Below are 15,706 nucleotides of genomic sequence, written 5' to 3' on the forward strand. Positions count from 1 at the left end.
CCTCCTATATTGGTAATGTCCCTATACGACCATAAAAGCTGTCTATGGTCTATCTTCTGGGACTACCACAGCTGGTGATATCTGCTTCTTAGATTCATTGTTGTAAATTTGTCTGACATTTCTGTAATATTGGGGATGGGATATGCATCAGATCAGAGGCAGTTTTTGCTTAGTATCATCCAGTGATTTTTTTGGAACAATGACAATGCTTGCACCCCATGGTCTATTATCCCTTCTGCAAATTCTTGGTCTGTGAATTCTTCCATTAAGGGTTGAAGATGCTTCACTGTGTGGTACAGCTTTTGTAAACTGGTGCATTGCTATCCATAGGCAGACAGTGCTGGGTAACAGGTGTTAGTGGTAAAGGACCATCCATGTCCATAAATTGTAGTAGCTAAGTTTCCATTGCCTGACGATCACTACCTTGCAAGTGACCCACTTTCCTATAACGCTGCTATGTCAACAGTTTACTTGTGACTCTGGTCATCACATGTCATGTCAATGTCCTCTTCATCCAATACATTGAAAGTGGCAATCAGTAAGACCTTCAGCAGACTAACCATGTCCATGCCGAAGTTGTCCAAGCTTACAGGAACCATAAATTCACCACAAATACTATTTATAAGCACTACACTTCTGCACTCAAAACATTGCATTTTGACTGACTCTTAATTATCCAACAGTGGCTCTACCACATATAACCTTTCAGAGCATATCAGAATCAATAGAAACCCACATCAACTTGCTCATACCTGCTGGTTTTTTTATCATGGGAACCAACCTTTAGCGTTAAAGTGCCCAGTTTTTCTTGGAAAATCCCTGTGCTATTTTGGTTATGATAATGCTACCTTAAGCTGTCAGCTAACTGTTGGAATGTTTTCCTTTACTAAGAACTTCACAATCCAACATGTATGTTTTAGCTTCACCTATCATTTGTAAATTAGCCGCATGGAGAGGAGTCTCGCTTCACCAATCACACACTGTCAGTAGACCTAGCATTGTTAATGAGTACAGTTACAGCCTCTGTTGACTTGCAAGAGAAAAGCATTATCAAGTTAGTTGCTAATGGATCAAGAGGGAGGGAAGGTACACTCAACACTGCCTTAGCATCCCCAGATTCCAACTGGTATAGCTGCACCACAGCTTTTAAAGCTTCAGCCTGCCTACAAAGCTCTTCCTTTGCCTGTTTTTGTTGAGAATTAAAATCTAACAATGCTCATACTCACTCTGTGAAAGTGGAAACAGTGTAACCCATAGTAGCAGCCCATGTATCTGCCATTTTGTCTAATTTACAATGGCCATTTTCCACAACAAACAAGCACAAATACAAAATCAGTACATAAAATACTCAGAAAATAATTATACACTAGTCTTTTTGTTGTCTCATTCCCCAATGGGACATGGAACAATCTTGCACCAAATGACCAAATTGTCTGCAAGTACTACATGTGGCCGGCACAGCCTTGGTACATGGCAATTTGTGCCCTGACAGGTTACAAAACTTGCACCACACTGGCATTAAATATATTTCCCGTCTCATTCCTTATAAATAATGACAAGTCTGCAGTTTCCTGCATTTTAACAAAAGACTTTCACAGTGCTACTGAAGTCTCTACAACTTGATATGGTTCAACCAGATACACATGTACATCAAAAGGCCAACAAAGAAGAAAATTGCCCTCACCACATTACATCTTAGGTGACAATAGCCAACAGTTTGTCCTGAATGTTTGTTGTTATGAAGTTTAAGCACTGGTCACCCACCATGGGTGAACCAAGACTGCAGCAGATGTTCATGAATCAACCAGGGGTTGACAGTTGCACTGAGGCTGGACAGTGAAGATGACACCTCCCAGGCCATCTGCAAATGAGAAGGACTGGTAACACACCTGCCTTCTCCTTGTCTGTGATGGCCTAGTGGGCAGCAGTGGCAGACCACAGCTGTGTTTGCATCAGTTTGGCTGCATCTCAGTGTTGAAGTCAGCAAGCAGGTAGTAGGCAGATCATCATCAATCAGCTTGTCATGTCGTGGTTTCACTGAAATTCAACAGACTGTCGTTCTCTCTGGTTCTGGCAACACAGATAGAATGGTGACTTGACTAAATATGTCCTCAATCTCCAAAATCCCCATTAAAGAGCCAAGCCCATGCCTATGACATTGTGGCTCTGAGTGTATAAGCAAATTTGCCCTCATTTATTGTTCTCGTCGGCACTCCTTGCCTTATTGTGGTTTCTCAATAATTATTTTGAGTTTCAAACTCAGTTCTTTCTGCAATGTCTGACTAGTGCAGTGGCACTCTGGTGCTTAAAGTTATGGAGTATTACTTCATACTGCCATGTTATGTTGTAATGCAATGTTTACTCTTTTCCTCGCCAGACTTGAAGACTGTGTGGCACTGCTCACCAGGTGCTCTGTCTTCCATTATATTGGCACTATGCCATGTTCACATTTCATTTGGCACCGAAGCCCTGAAGTGCCTCCTTGACTCAGAGCTTGCTGGATAAAACTTTAATACACTCATGTTCAGAAAAAACAGAACATCTTGAAAGACTGGAGATAGGACGTTCATGTTCACAGCACATGTACATTAGTATGTTATGCAGAAGTGATCAGCATTTCAGTCACCTTGGTTCATCATGTGTCCTGTTGCCTCATAGGCACAGGGTCCACCACAGGCTCTGATAACTTGTTCCATGTGTGATGATGTCAATGTGATGAGGTGCAAATGGAGTCAAGTTGCATTCCAAAGTTCACCTGTGTTGGTTGGCATTGGGTCACAGCGCTGCACCTGTCATTTCACCATATCCTACACATTTTTGATTGGTGACAAATCTGGTGATCTGGCAGGCCAGGGTAAAAGGCTGACCTCCTGTGACACCAAGAATGTATGCATTTGTGCAGCAACATGTGGCTGTGCACTGTCTTGCTAAAAATGGCATCTCAGGTGGTGTGCAGAAAGGGTATGGCTGCAGGTCACAGGATGTCACACTGGTCATAATGCCCTAGACATACACCAGTTTTGATTTGTGGTTGTATCCAATAGTGCCCCACATCATAAGGAGGCCTTGAGATGGTGCTGTACATCTTTTGTCAATGTAGTCACTGTGGTGCTGCTCTCCCTGTCTGCGGTGAACCAAAATGCGGCCATCATTTTCAAACAAACAGGGCATGGATTCATCCAAAAACATTATCTGATGGCATTCCCTTCCTCAGTGACATTGTTCCACACATCATTGGCATCTAATATGTTTCTGCACATTCATCAAGGTAGTCAGAGAAATGAATGACGCACACATAACCCACATCTTAATAAATGGCGACGGATTATCATCCCTGATAGCGCATGATGTGTTACACTGTTCCACTCTTGCACCAGTGCTGAGGAGGATGCAGATCTGTCCCGAAATGCCATTTGGATGAGGTGTTGATCTTCTCGGGGTGGTCTGGGTGGTGCAACCTGACCCATCGCTGTGTGTTCAGTGGCCTTCCATGAACTATTCTCCACACACCCATTGCACAGCCAAAACGCTTTGTCCTACACAAGCAGCAATTTCCTGGATGGATGCATTACATTCTCTCATGCCAGTAATGTGTCTTTCAAACTCACTGATCTGATGGTACGGTACGTGCATACATCTGTGACGCATCCTGCATGTCTGCTCAAGCCACACTAATATTAGCTCCAGTTTATAGTGACAACAAGAGCTGTAGGCTCATTTTACCAGTAAGTGGTGTTGTGCCATGATATTGATGTTGACCTTGAACCTGTGGGTCAAAATGGTTCAAATGCTAATCATTTCTGCAGAATGTCATAATGTACATGTCCTGTGAATATATATAATCATTCGAGATGATGTTTTTTCTGAACATGAGTGTAATTTTAGACCTTGCACACTGAATTCATTCTGGGGCCAACACATTGTATGCTACTTCAAGGAAAGTAGATGAATTTTTGACAGCTACCATGCTCCCAGTTGTCAACCATCACAATAGTTCTATTCATGCTAGTTGACTGCAGGCGATTAGTGGCAACCTGTGGCATGAAGCTCATGGTCATACCCTGGACAAGGTCACTCCCCAACACTCCATAGCTGTTCCCCACTGCCTTACAGAGATAGCAGCTGCTCATGATAGCAGCTGCTCGTCTAGCTGCCAAATTCAGGAAAACTAAGAAAGACGACCATTTATGGAGGTGAGCCCGCCACAGATAAAAATTCTCTATAATGGCAGTCACCAAGATGTCAGGAAATCTCATTGATGGCTAAAATTTCTGGGCAGTAGTTGACTCGGTGGCTTCCTTTCTTGTAATGCCAGTTGCTGCTCACCCCATCGACCAGAGAACAAAAGTGGCCCTACCATACTTGCCTGGGCACTCCTGATGACATCCTTGTACTTAATGGACATTTGCAGTCCAGGACAATGTACTTGGTTCTATTACTTAAAAAATGTTTGAGCCACTCACACATCTGCTGGCCAGCTCAGATGATCATTGATGGTCTGCAGGGTGGCATCGTGTCAAATGATTTCCGGAATCTGGAAATATGGAAAATGTCCGTAGCCCTTCACCCATGATTTGCAAGAAATCATTTGAGAAAAGAGAAAATTGAGTTTTGCACATGTGATGCTTTCTAAATCCATGATGATTTGTGGACAGAATATTTTCTGTCTCAAGAAAATGTGTTACTTTCAAACTCAGGAGACATTCAAGAAGTCTACCGAAAACTGATGTTAAGGATATTGGTCTGTAATTTTGTATGTCCATTCTTTAACTCTTTCTATGTATCACAGCTCTTCCAGGGTGTATACGACCTGGAGACAACCGAGAGATCCGGGAAAAACCCAGGAATTTTTTCATCCTGGAGAAAACCGGGAAAAACCCGGGATAGTTTTAGAATTCCGGGAATTTTTCATTGTTTGAGTTTTCAGTTAAATTTTTGTAATTTTGGCTGGTAAGAACCCATAATCTAAAAAAGGATATTACTGTATCCCGCTACTGCAGAATAATACTTCAACAATAAAACATAAACGAGAGAAAAAAAAACAAACTAAAATAACTTAAATTGCAAAGGAAATGCGCCATATACAACAATGACACACAGTGCTCATGCAAGCGTCTGCCAATTGAAAATGTGTCAAAGGCTTTAGGAAGACTATGCAGTGCTTCATAACAACAAATTGCCTCCAACGAGCATGAAGTCGCAACTATTTACATTAAATTTGTTTTAGCAGTTACGCACGGGCTCATGCGCATGCTCAGTTGAGTCACGTTTGAGTAGTAGATTCTCCCGCTTCTGGCTTCAGGAATGTGGCTGTGGGCTGTGCAAGCAGTCGCAGCAGGCAGCTAGATGCTACGGGAAAAAGGCGGCACCAAATTCATATTCTAGAGGAAGAAAAACTTGTTTCACAAAGCGTGTCTATCGATTATTCATATGATTTTGAAACGCTTCCCTGTTGATTTTTGAACATTTTTGAACATATATTAAGTTGATTTCTGAATGACTCATAAGTTGACTTTTGAATGCATGCATAGTATAAGTGATGTGTGTCTCAGGAGAATCCCCGTCGCATCTAGAAATAAACTTTCCGCAGACAAAAGGGGACGGGGCAATACGAGCTGAGGGAGTAAAGCTGAACGGATAAATGCCACTCGCTGTCTGATTATGTGGTTCATTGGGTTTGCGAATGATCAGCATTGTTATAATTACAAGCGAAATCCATAGATTCAGACTACCAGAATGGAAATAAACGACTAACAGAAATAACAGGCGAGAAAGATTACGTATTATCTTCTCGGTGTATCCAAGAAAATTATATTTTGACAGAAAAATTTTGGCCAGATCGCTGCACTAGTAAGGACCAGTTGTACAGTCCACGGCTAGCAGACGTGTAAATTCAATTCTGGAAGTAATGCGGAAAACGTGTTTTTTGAACATGTAATAACGCCTAACCGGAAAATAATCGCCGGATAACTAAACCTGTGATTCTGACAGGGTTAGTGAAGTTAATCGGCGAACAAATTTTGACAATGGCAGCAATAGCTACAGAATTGGTGATGACAAGATTGTTAGAACGAGTAAGGAGAAGAAACGGGGACATCACACAAATTGTAGAAGAATAAGACTATTCCAAATTTACATAAAAATTTCTTAATACTACTTTTCGATCTCATGCTTGAGAAGCTGGTGCGTATGAATGAAATGTGAAACTAATTCCTAATATAAAGCAATCAAGTGAATTAAAACACATTCACATAGTTATGGAAGGCTAAAATATGTCATTAGTTTCAGATTTTATTTTATTTCCGCCTTTCTGACAGTCAAGCATTAATCGCCTTGCAGAACAATGAAGTTATTTTTGTCTGTTTGCTAAAGCAATTTGACTTTTGTTAACCTTTTCTGCAGAGGCAATCAATGTATTTGAAACGAAATGTTTAATTCCAAAGTACTGGCTAGTTTCAACGGTACGCTGCATTTCAAGTGCACGTTTTCATTTTCTAGCACGTATATAATTACGTCATAATAAAGAACCAAACATGATATAATACAGTACTGGTGCTCCAAGAAAATTTACATCATGAAATCCACACTGAAAAGCTTAATATCAGGTCGAGGTCTACATCATTGGGAATCCGGACATACAACTGTGCACTTTAAGTATGCACTTTAAATGTGCACATTTTAATATTGTTCACGAAATTCCGATGCTCCTGCAGTATTCTCTGGTGTCTTGTTTCTTTTATGATATAATGTATGATCTTTCAATGTTTTACACGTACGTACATACGGGCTTCCTACGTCATGATAGCTACCCGGTGTCGCCTGTTATCTGCGCTTTCTGGCAACTGCTCAAATGAACCTATTTCTAACAGGTCGCGGGAAAATATTGCGAATAGTGGTTTGAAAAGCGTTACTTTCAAAGTAAATATTCTTTTACGTAAGTTGAACTATGTGCAAGAATGTACCATGAATTTATTAAATCACAGAGCGTTTGACTCCCATTTAAAAATCAACTCTATGATTATGCGCCATTTAGAAGAATTTCGAACCCTGAAGATCAGACATTTATGTTATTATTAAAAATTTTACTGACACATTTGTGTGATATATATTAAAGTGTAACACGCGCAAAAAAGATCAACAGTATATGCGAAAGCTTAGCTTCTCTTGCAGCTTGAGAACAATATTATATGTGAAAACTTTGCTTTTCTTGTAGCAACACTATGTGTATTAATTTAAACTATTAACTTTCCCTGTTTGTGTGTTCGTGGTCCTTAACAGTGATGTTGCTGTTGGCTGGCTACATCACGTGTCCTATGCTCTGAATATCCGCTGTCATCGGCTGGCGAGATCACGTGAAACGAGCTACGAACGGCCTACAAAAGCGCATCGATATCTCGATTTCAGTGATTCGGAAAGTAACATGCTGTTTGGTGGAATTCCAGTGTATACTTTCGTAATATGGAAATACACAGCGTACATGTTGCTGCACATCAAAGATGCTTCCAAAACGTGTCTTTTTCCCTGAGTTTCGTTTTCTAAAGTGCTGGGATATTGTACGCTCGGGTATAAAACCATAACCATTCAAAGGATTGATAAGGGAAAATATACTGTCACCTGGGAGAAAGTGTATTTTTAACCGGGAAATCCGGGAATTTTTTTTCCTTGTCCACATATACACCCTGTCTTCACTGAACAGGTATTTGAATGTTGTGCAGGGGTATTTGAATTTATTGAAACTAAACTTTTAATTGTTGTTGTTATAATTCCCATAACTCTGACTTCAGAGCATTTCTGCTCAAGCTAGAGAGGGTTCTTGGTTCACTTTGTAGGAAGTACCAGAAATTAGTTATATGTGGTGGCTTCAGTATAAATTTTGTATATGATGGTGCAAGAAAAAGGATGTTGGTTGATCTCCTGACTTCATATGATCTGATGCAGACTGTGTTTTCCAACTAGGGTGCAGGGGAACAGTAGCACAGCCATAGAAAATATTTTTATTCATTCTTCATTACTAGATGGGCATTCTGTTAGTAAAAGGGCCTTTGAGACCATGATGCACAATTTTTAACACTAAAAGGCTTTTGTAGTCAAACAAATGTCACATGCACTCCTGGAAATTGAAATAAGAACACCGTGAATTCATTGTCCCAGGAAGGGGAAACTTTATTGACACATTCCTGGGGTCAGATACATCACATGATCACACTGACAGAACCACAGGCACATAGACACAGGCAACAGAGCATGCACAATGTCGGCACTAGTACAGTGTATATCCACCTTTCGCAGCAATGCAGGCTGCTATTCTCCCATGGAGACGATCGTAGAGATGCTGGATGTAGTCCTGTGGAACGGCTTGCCATGCCATTTCCACCTGGCGCCTCAGTTGGACCAGCGTTCATGCTGGACGTGCAGACCGCGTGAGACGACGCTTCATCCAGTCCCAAACATGCTCAATGGGGGACAGATCCGGAGATCTTGCTGGCCAGGGTAGTTGACTTACACCTTCTAGAGCACGTTGGGTGGCACGGGATACATGCGGACGTGCATTGTCCTGTTGGAACAGCAAGTTCCCTTGCCGGTCTAGGAATGGTAGAACGATGGGTTCGATGACGGTTTGGATGTACCGTGCACTATTCAGTGTCCCCTCGACGATCACCAGTGGTGTACGGCCAGTGTAGGAGATCGCTCCCCACACCATGATGCCGGGTGTTGGCCCTGTGTGCCTCGGTCGTATGCAGTCCTGATTGTGGCGCTCATCTGCACGGCGCCAAACATGCATACGACCATCATTGGCACCAAGGCAGAAGCGACTCTCATCGCTGAAGACGACACGTCTCCATTCGTCCCTCCATTCACGCCTGTCGCGACACCACTGGAGGCGGGCTGCACGATGTTGGGGCGTGAGCGGAAGACGGCCTATCGGTGTGCGGGACCGTAGCCCAGCTTCATGGAGACGGTTGCGAATGGTCCTCGCCGATACCCCAGGAGCAACAGTGTCCCTAATTTGCTGGGAAGTGGCGGTGCGGTCCCCTACGGCACTGCGTAGGATCCTACGGTCTAGGCGTGCATCCGTGCGTCGCTGCGGTCCGGTCCCAGGTCGACGGGCACGTGCACCTTCTGCCGACCACTGTCGACAACATCGATGTACTGTGGAGACCTCACGCCCCACGTGTTGAGCAATTCGGCGGTACGTCCACACGGCCTCTCGCATGCCCACTATACGCCCTCGCTCAAAGTCCGTCAACTGCACATACGGTTCACGTCCACGCTGTCGCGGCATGCTACCAGTGTTAAAGACTGCGATGGAGCTCCGTATGCCACGGCAAACTGGCTGACACTGACGGTGGCGGTGCACAAATGCTGCGCATCTAGCGCCATTCGACGGCCAACACCGCGGTTCCTGGTGTGTCCGCTGTGCCGTGCTTGTACAGCCCTCTCGCAGTGTCCGGAGCAAGTATGGTGGGTCTGACACACCGGTGTCAATGTGTTCTTTTTTCCATTTCCAGGAGTGTATAATTACAAACTATGTAGGAAAGTTAATCCAACAGCAATATAGAGTTTCAGGTCGTGATGCACAAATTTTAACACTAAAAGGCTTTTGTAGCCAAACAAATGTCGCATATAAGTACAAACTATGTCAGAAAGTTAATCCATTAGCAATAGAGAGGTTTTTAAACCTTGTCAAGGAAGAAGAGTGGCAGGATGTTTATAGTACCGATAGCATAGATGATAAATATAATGCTTTCCTTAACACATTTCTCATATTCTTTGAGAGTTGCTTTGCATTAGAACATTGTAATTGGGGTACTAGCAGTAGTAGGCAGCCCGGGTGGCTGACTAGTGGGATAAGAATATCATGTAGAACAAAGTGGGAATTATATAAAAATGTTAGAAGTAGTCACAATCAAGCCCATTACAATCAGTACTGTAAGGTGCTTAAAAATGTTATTCGGAAGGCAAAGAGTATGCGGTATACCAACAGCTAATTCACAGGATAAAATTAAAACCATATGGTCAGTTGTGAAGGAAGTGTCTGGTTAACAGCACAAGGTCAATGATATAAAGTCAGTTTGTGGTAAAAATATATATGTTACTGATAAATCAGATGTATGTACAGTATTTAACAATCATTTTCTGAGCATTGCTGGCGAATTAATTAAAAATTTAGTTTCTACAGGGAATCATAAACTTTTTTGGCAAATGCCTTTCCAAGATTGATGTCAGAAATACGACGCCTCTGTGATACAGACAAGGGGGGAGATTGAGTCAATAATTAAATCACTGAAAACTAAGGACTTTCGTTGTTATGATGGAGTGCCTAGCAGAATATTAAAGTACTGTGCTGCACATGTTAGCCCTGTATTTAGCCATATTTGTAATTTTTCCTTTAGCAATGGTCAGTTTCCTGAATAATTAAAGCATGCAGTAGTAAAGCCACTTTATAAAATGGGAGAAAGGGATAATGTAGATAATTTTAGACCTATTTCTACATCTGTGTTTGCCAAAGTTATTGAAAAGGCAGTGTATGTAAGGATAATTGATAATGTTACATCACACGATTTGCTATCAAATGTACAGTTCAGCTTTGGAAGTCATTTAACAACTGAAAATGCTACATTCTCTTTTCTCTGTGAGGTACTGGATGGGTTAAACAAAAGGTTTTGAATGATAAGCATATATTTTTTTTATTTAACTAAGGTGTCTGATTGTGTTGATCACAAAATACTGCTCCAGAAGTTGGACCATTATGGAATACGGGGAGTAGCTCACAATTGATTCACCTCTTACTTTAGCAACAGACAGCAAAACGTCATTATTCACAATGTTGAGAATGGCTATGGTGTGGGGTCTGAGTGGGGTACGGTCAAGTGGGGGGTGCCCCAAGGATCAGTGTTTGGGCCACTCCTGTTCCTTATTTATATAAATGATATGCCCTCTAGTGTTATGAGTAACTCTAAAATATTTCTATTTGCTGATGACACTAGCTTTGTAGTAAAGGATGTGTGCAATGATGGCTTGGTTTCAAATAGAGCAGTTCATGACATAACTTCATGGCTTGTAGAAAATAAACTAACACTAAATCACAGTAAGACTCAGTTTTTACACTTTCTAACACACAATTCAACGAAACTCAATGTTTTAATTTCACAGAATGGACACATGATTAGTGAAACTGAACAGTTCAAATTTCTAGGTGTTCAGATAGATAGTAAGCTGTCATGGAAAGCCCACATTCAGGATCTTGTTCAAAGACTTAATGCTGCAATTTTTTGACATGAAAATTTGTCTACTTTGCTTATTTTCATTCGCTTATGTCATGTGGTATTATATTTTGGGGTAACTCTTCCCACTCTAAAAGGATATTTTTGGCTCAGAAACAGGCGGTTCAGGCAATAAATGGTGTAAGTTCACGAACCTCTTGTCGACCCCTGTTCACAGGTCTGGGTATTTTGTCATTGGCCTCTCAATATATATATTTCTTACCATCATTTCTTGCTAACAATAATAGCTTGTTCCCAAGAATAAGCAGCTTTCACTCAGTTAATACTCAGCAGAAATCAAACCTGCATTTAGATCGGACTTCCTTAACTCTTATGCAGAAAAGTGTGCAGTATAATACTGCATCCATTTTCAATAAGCTACCACTCAAATTCAAAAATCTTAGCATTAATCCGCATACTTTCAAATCAAAACTGAAGAGTTTTGGGTCACTGCTTCTATTCTGTCAAGGAATTCCTTAAAAAATTAAGCTGATTCTTCTTGTATTGTTGATTGTGTTTACTTAAACTTATGGATTAGAGAAGGAAAGCTGCTACTCACCATATAGGAGAAATGCTGAGTCACAATAGGCACAACAAAAAGATTCACACAATTATAGCTTTCTGCCATTAAGGCCTTTCTCAGCAATAGACACACAAACACACACACTCACACCAACGTAACCTGCACACAAGTCTGCAGTGTGTGAAACCAAACTGCAAGCAACAGCACCAGTGCCCACCACCCCCACCATACTATCCCTCCCCCTCCCCACCCCAGCCTCCTCCTTACCCTCTCACCCAGTCGCCACTCCCATCATGCACTTATGCTGCTGCTCGCAGTGTGGTTTCAATTATCTGAGGCTGCAGACGTGTGTGCAAGTTGCGTTTGTGCAAGTGTGTGTGTGCATGTGGGTATGTGTGTCAATTGCTGATAATGGCCTTAATGGCCGAAAGCTATAATTGTGTGAATCTTTTTGTTGTGCCTATCACGACTCAGCATCTCCGCTATATGGTGAGTAGCAATTTCCTTCTCTAATGTTGTTATATTCCATCCTGAATTTTCCATTGTTTAAACTTATGGACTGACTTTTTTTGGGTTCATAAACATTTTGTTTTTATCTATTATTACTTTTATGTTGTAATTTCATCTACTAAAACGTTCCATGCCTGTGGGGTTTTCTCCTATATTTAGTCCTATGGAACGTGACATATAAATAAAATAATGGAGTTACTTACACTTCTTTACAGTCACATGGGACTTCCCTTTGAGCAAGAGATCCATGATAAATGCAAGCTCAGGGGCAATGTTACAGAGTACTCTCTGTTAAACCAAATTGGGATTCCATCTGAACCTGTGGCTTGGTGACTTATTTGTTTTCAACTGTGTCAATTGCTTCTCTACACCAGGGGTGTTTATTACTGTGTCCTGCATACTGGAGTCTTGTGACAGTCAAACTACAGTATGTATGCATGATTCTCCTGTGTAAATGATTTCTTAAATGTGAAATTTAAAACTGCAGCCTTCCTTTTGGTGTCTTATATTGCCAGCCCCCTCCATGCTGTTACCTCCCTTTTGCGTTTTCGTGTTATGCGTCAATGGGAAGAGGAGTGGTTGGCAGTCGGTGAAAATAAGCTGCGTCTGGTCAAGGCCACCATGCGGCCATGGCGTATGTCCTACCAGTCACGCAGGCGGGATGAGGTTCTCCTCACTCGCCTCCACTTCGGGCACAGTCCCTTAACACACGGTTTTTTACTCCAGCGGGAGGACCCCCCAATCTGCAGTGCTTGTGGCGTCCAGATTACTGTCCACCACATTTTACTTGACTGTCCTTTATTCTCTGACCAGAGGGTGGTGGTTTCCTTGCCACCGGATTTGCCCTCTATTTTGCAAGACGACGCAATGACTGTGGTTAAGGTCTTACGGTTTTGTGTCCTGTCCAATTTCTTGCCTCGGATTTTAGGGAGAGGATTTTAATGTGCTGCTGGGTGACTGGCTCACCCAGGTTTTAGGTAAGAGGTCCGCCAGTCACGATTACCTACTTGTTTCACTTCGATTTCTGTTCTCTTTTCCTTGTGTTTCCTTTCCTTTTTTAGTGCATTTCTTTTCCACTTGTTTTGCCTCTGTATGTGAGGATTTGGAACTGCATCATGCCTGTGTGTTTTAGCTGTTCTCCTTGTTCGCTGTCTGTCTTCGTCCCTTCACCGCATGTATTCCTGTTTCTATGCGTTTGGGCACTGATGACCACGCTGTTTAGCACCCGAAAACCTCAAACCACACACACACACACACACACACACACACACACACCAGACTGATAAGCAAGTGACTGGATAGAAGCCTTTGAGCTACTTGTTACTTTAATATAAGACTAGAATTTTTGTTGTTCTCTTCAATATCTTTTGCTAAGGTATGTCAATAGAAGCTTTCATACACTCTGTGTACTGATCTTTTTATAGGTGAATTCATTTCCATGTCTTTCATGATGGACTTCTTGTACCAACTGTTCTCAGTGTACTTGTCACATTAGTTCTCTAAGAATATATGAGCTTTCAACACTAAGCACCAATGCTTTTGTCAAGAAACCAGCTGACTGTCAAAGACAGTGATGACTATCATCAGATGCTTAGATTTTCGTAGAGAATTAATGCAACAAATGCATCAAGAACAGCTTATACAGCAAATATTTTATTACTACCTCATCTAAAATAAATCAGTAGTCAGTGCTAACAGCCAGTTATGTAAGAACTACTGAAAAGAATGATTTATAGTGGTGTGAACATTTAAATCTACACTGAAAACTTACATAATTATTGACCTTCACATGGTAGCTGATAAAAAATTGGTCATGTAAATTTTCCATCAGAGAATGAACCTAATATCTTAAAAGAAGAAGTCCCAAAAGCTATAGCTACATTGAAAAATAACAAAGCACCTGGAACTGACCTTATTAATGCCAAAATCATCAAAGCATCTGGAGATTTTGGTTTGGAAATCGTGCATGAAATATGTAACACCACATGGAATAATGGAACAGGTATAGAAGACTGGACCATGTCAGTAATGATTCTGTTTAATAAGAAAGGAAATGCATAGTGTTGTGAACACTATAGAACCATTTATTAATTTCATATACCAGCAAGATTCTTCTAAATGTTATCCGTGAACACCTGAAAACATACTTACATAAAGAAATACCACCAAAGAAAGCTGGGTTTGTGCACGATAAAGGAAGATGAGAGCAGATTCTCAATGTCAGACACCTAATTGAAAAATGTAGATAATTCCATACCCCCATCAGTCCTTTGTTTCTTGGACTATAGCAAGGTTTTTGACTGTGTTTGATGGAAGGAATTGTGGAATGTACTAGCAGGAATGGGCATTCCTGATCATCTTAATATCCTTATCAGAAATCTCTATCCTGATAGTAAGACAGCAATCAAAGCAGATAAAACTATTTCAAGTCCTTTTGAACCATGTAAAAGAGTTAGACAGGGGTTCATTGTGTCTCCGGTTCTATTTAACATCTAAGGAGAATATGTTACGAGAAAAAGTCTTTATGGCTCGACTGGTGGGATCGGAGTTGGATGAAGAATCAATCATTTAAGATTTGCTGGTGACACCACACAGTGCACAGAATGACAAGTGGAAATGAAAAAACTATGGATAAAGTTATGAAAGCAAAAAACTTGGATTGTCAGTTAATAAGAAAAAGACCAAAATCATGATAACTGACAAAGGGGAGTCACTAGCAGCCACTGATGTACTATCAGAATATGAAGCAGTTGATCATTCTGTCTACCTGGGCCCAGTGGTTCAGAAAGATGGTGGCTCTGTATAGGAAATAAGATGTAGGGTTGTTTTGGGTAGTGATGCTGTATCAAAGCTGATAATGATTTGGAAAGAATGAATCCTAACCAGACTTATTAAATTGAAAGTGCTGAAATCTCTGGTGTTTCCAGTTTTCATTTACAGCACTGAGACATGGACAGTAACTGAAGAGGATCACAAGAGAAATGATGCTTTTGAGATGTGGACAAATAGGAGGTTGCTGAGAATATCATGGATGGACAAGTGGACCAAAAAAATCAATCCTTCAAGAACTCAGGGTGGACAAAAAGTTCTCCAGTATATGTTTCCAGTGAATCTTGCAGTTCTTTGGTCTCATAATTTGACAACAGGAGGATCTCTTGGAAAAGATTTCCATCCAAGGCAAAGCCAAAGGGAGAAAATTGAAGGGAAGACCATCGAGATGATGGACAGGTCAGATAAAGGAGAAGACACACCAAACATGAGGCCAGGTACACCAAGATGCAGAAGATCAGGAAAAATGGTGACAGATTGTTAAGAGGATTGTATGATGGGTCACCAATTTTCACCTGTGAAAGACGGAGTGTTGATGATGATGGGAGCTTGCTGATTTAACTTTATCAGAGAGCACAAT

The 15,706-nt window shown here is 41.3% G+C and overlaps 1 protein-coding gene across 1 annotated transcript in view; it reads left to right on the top strand.

Moving 5' to 3' along the window:
• Positions 1 to 15,706, top strand: part of LOC126188569 (hexokinase type 2-like) — a 184,109-nt gene that overhangs the window by 125,616 nt on the left and 42,787 nt on the right. The window lies entirely within an intron of this gene.

Source organism: Schistocerca cancellata, chromosome 5 (genome assembly GCF_023864275.1).
Source record: "Schistocerca cancellata isolate TAMUIC-IGC-003103 chromosome 5, iqSchCanc2.1, whole genome shotgun sequence".
In the NCBI taxonomy this organism is placed as follows: Eukaryota; Metazoa; Arthropoda; class Insecta; order Orthoptera; family Acrididae; genus Schistocerca; species Schistocerca cancellata.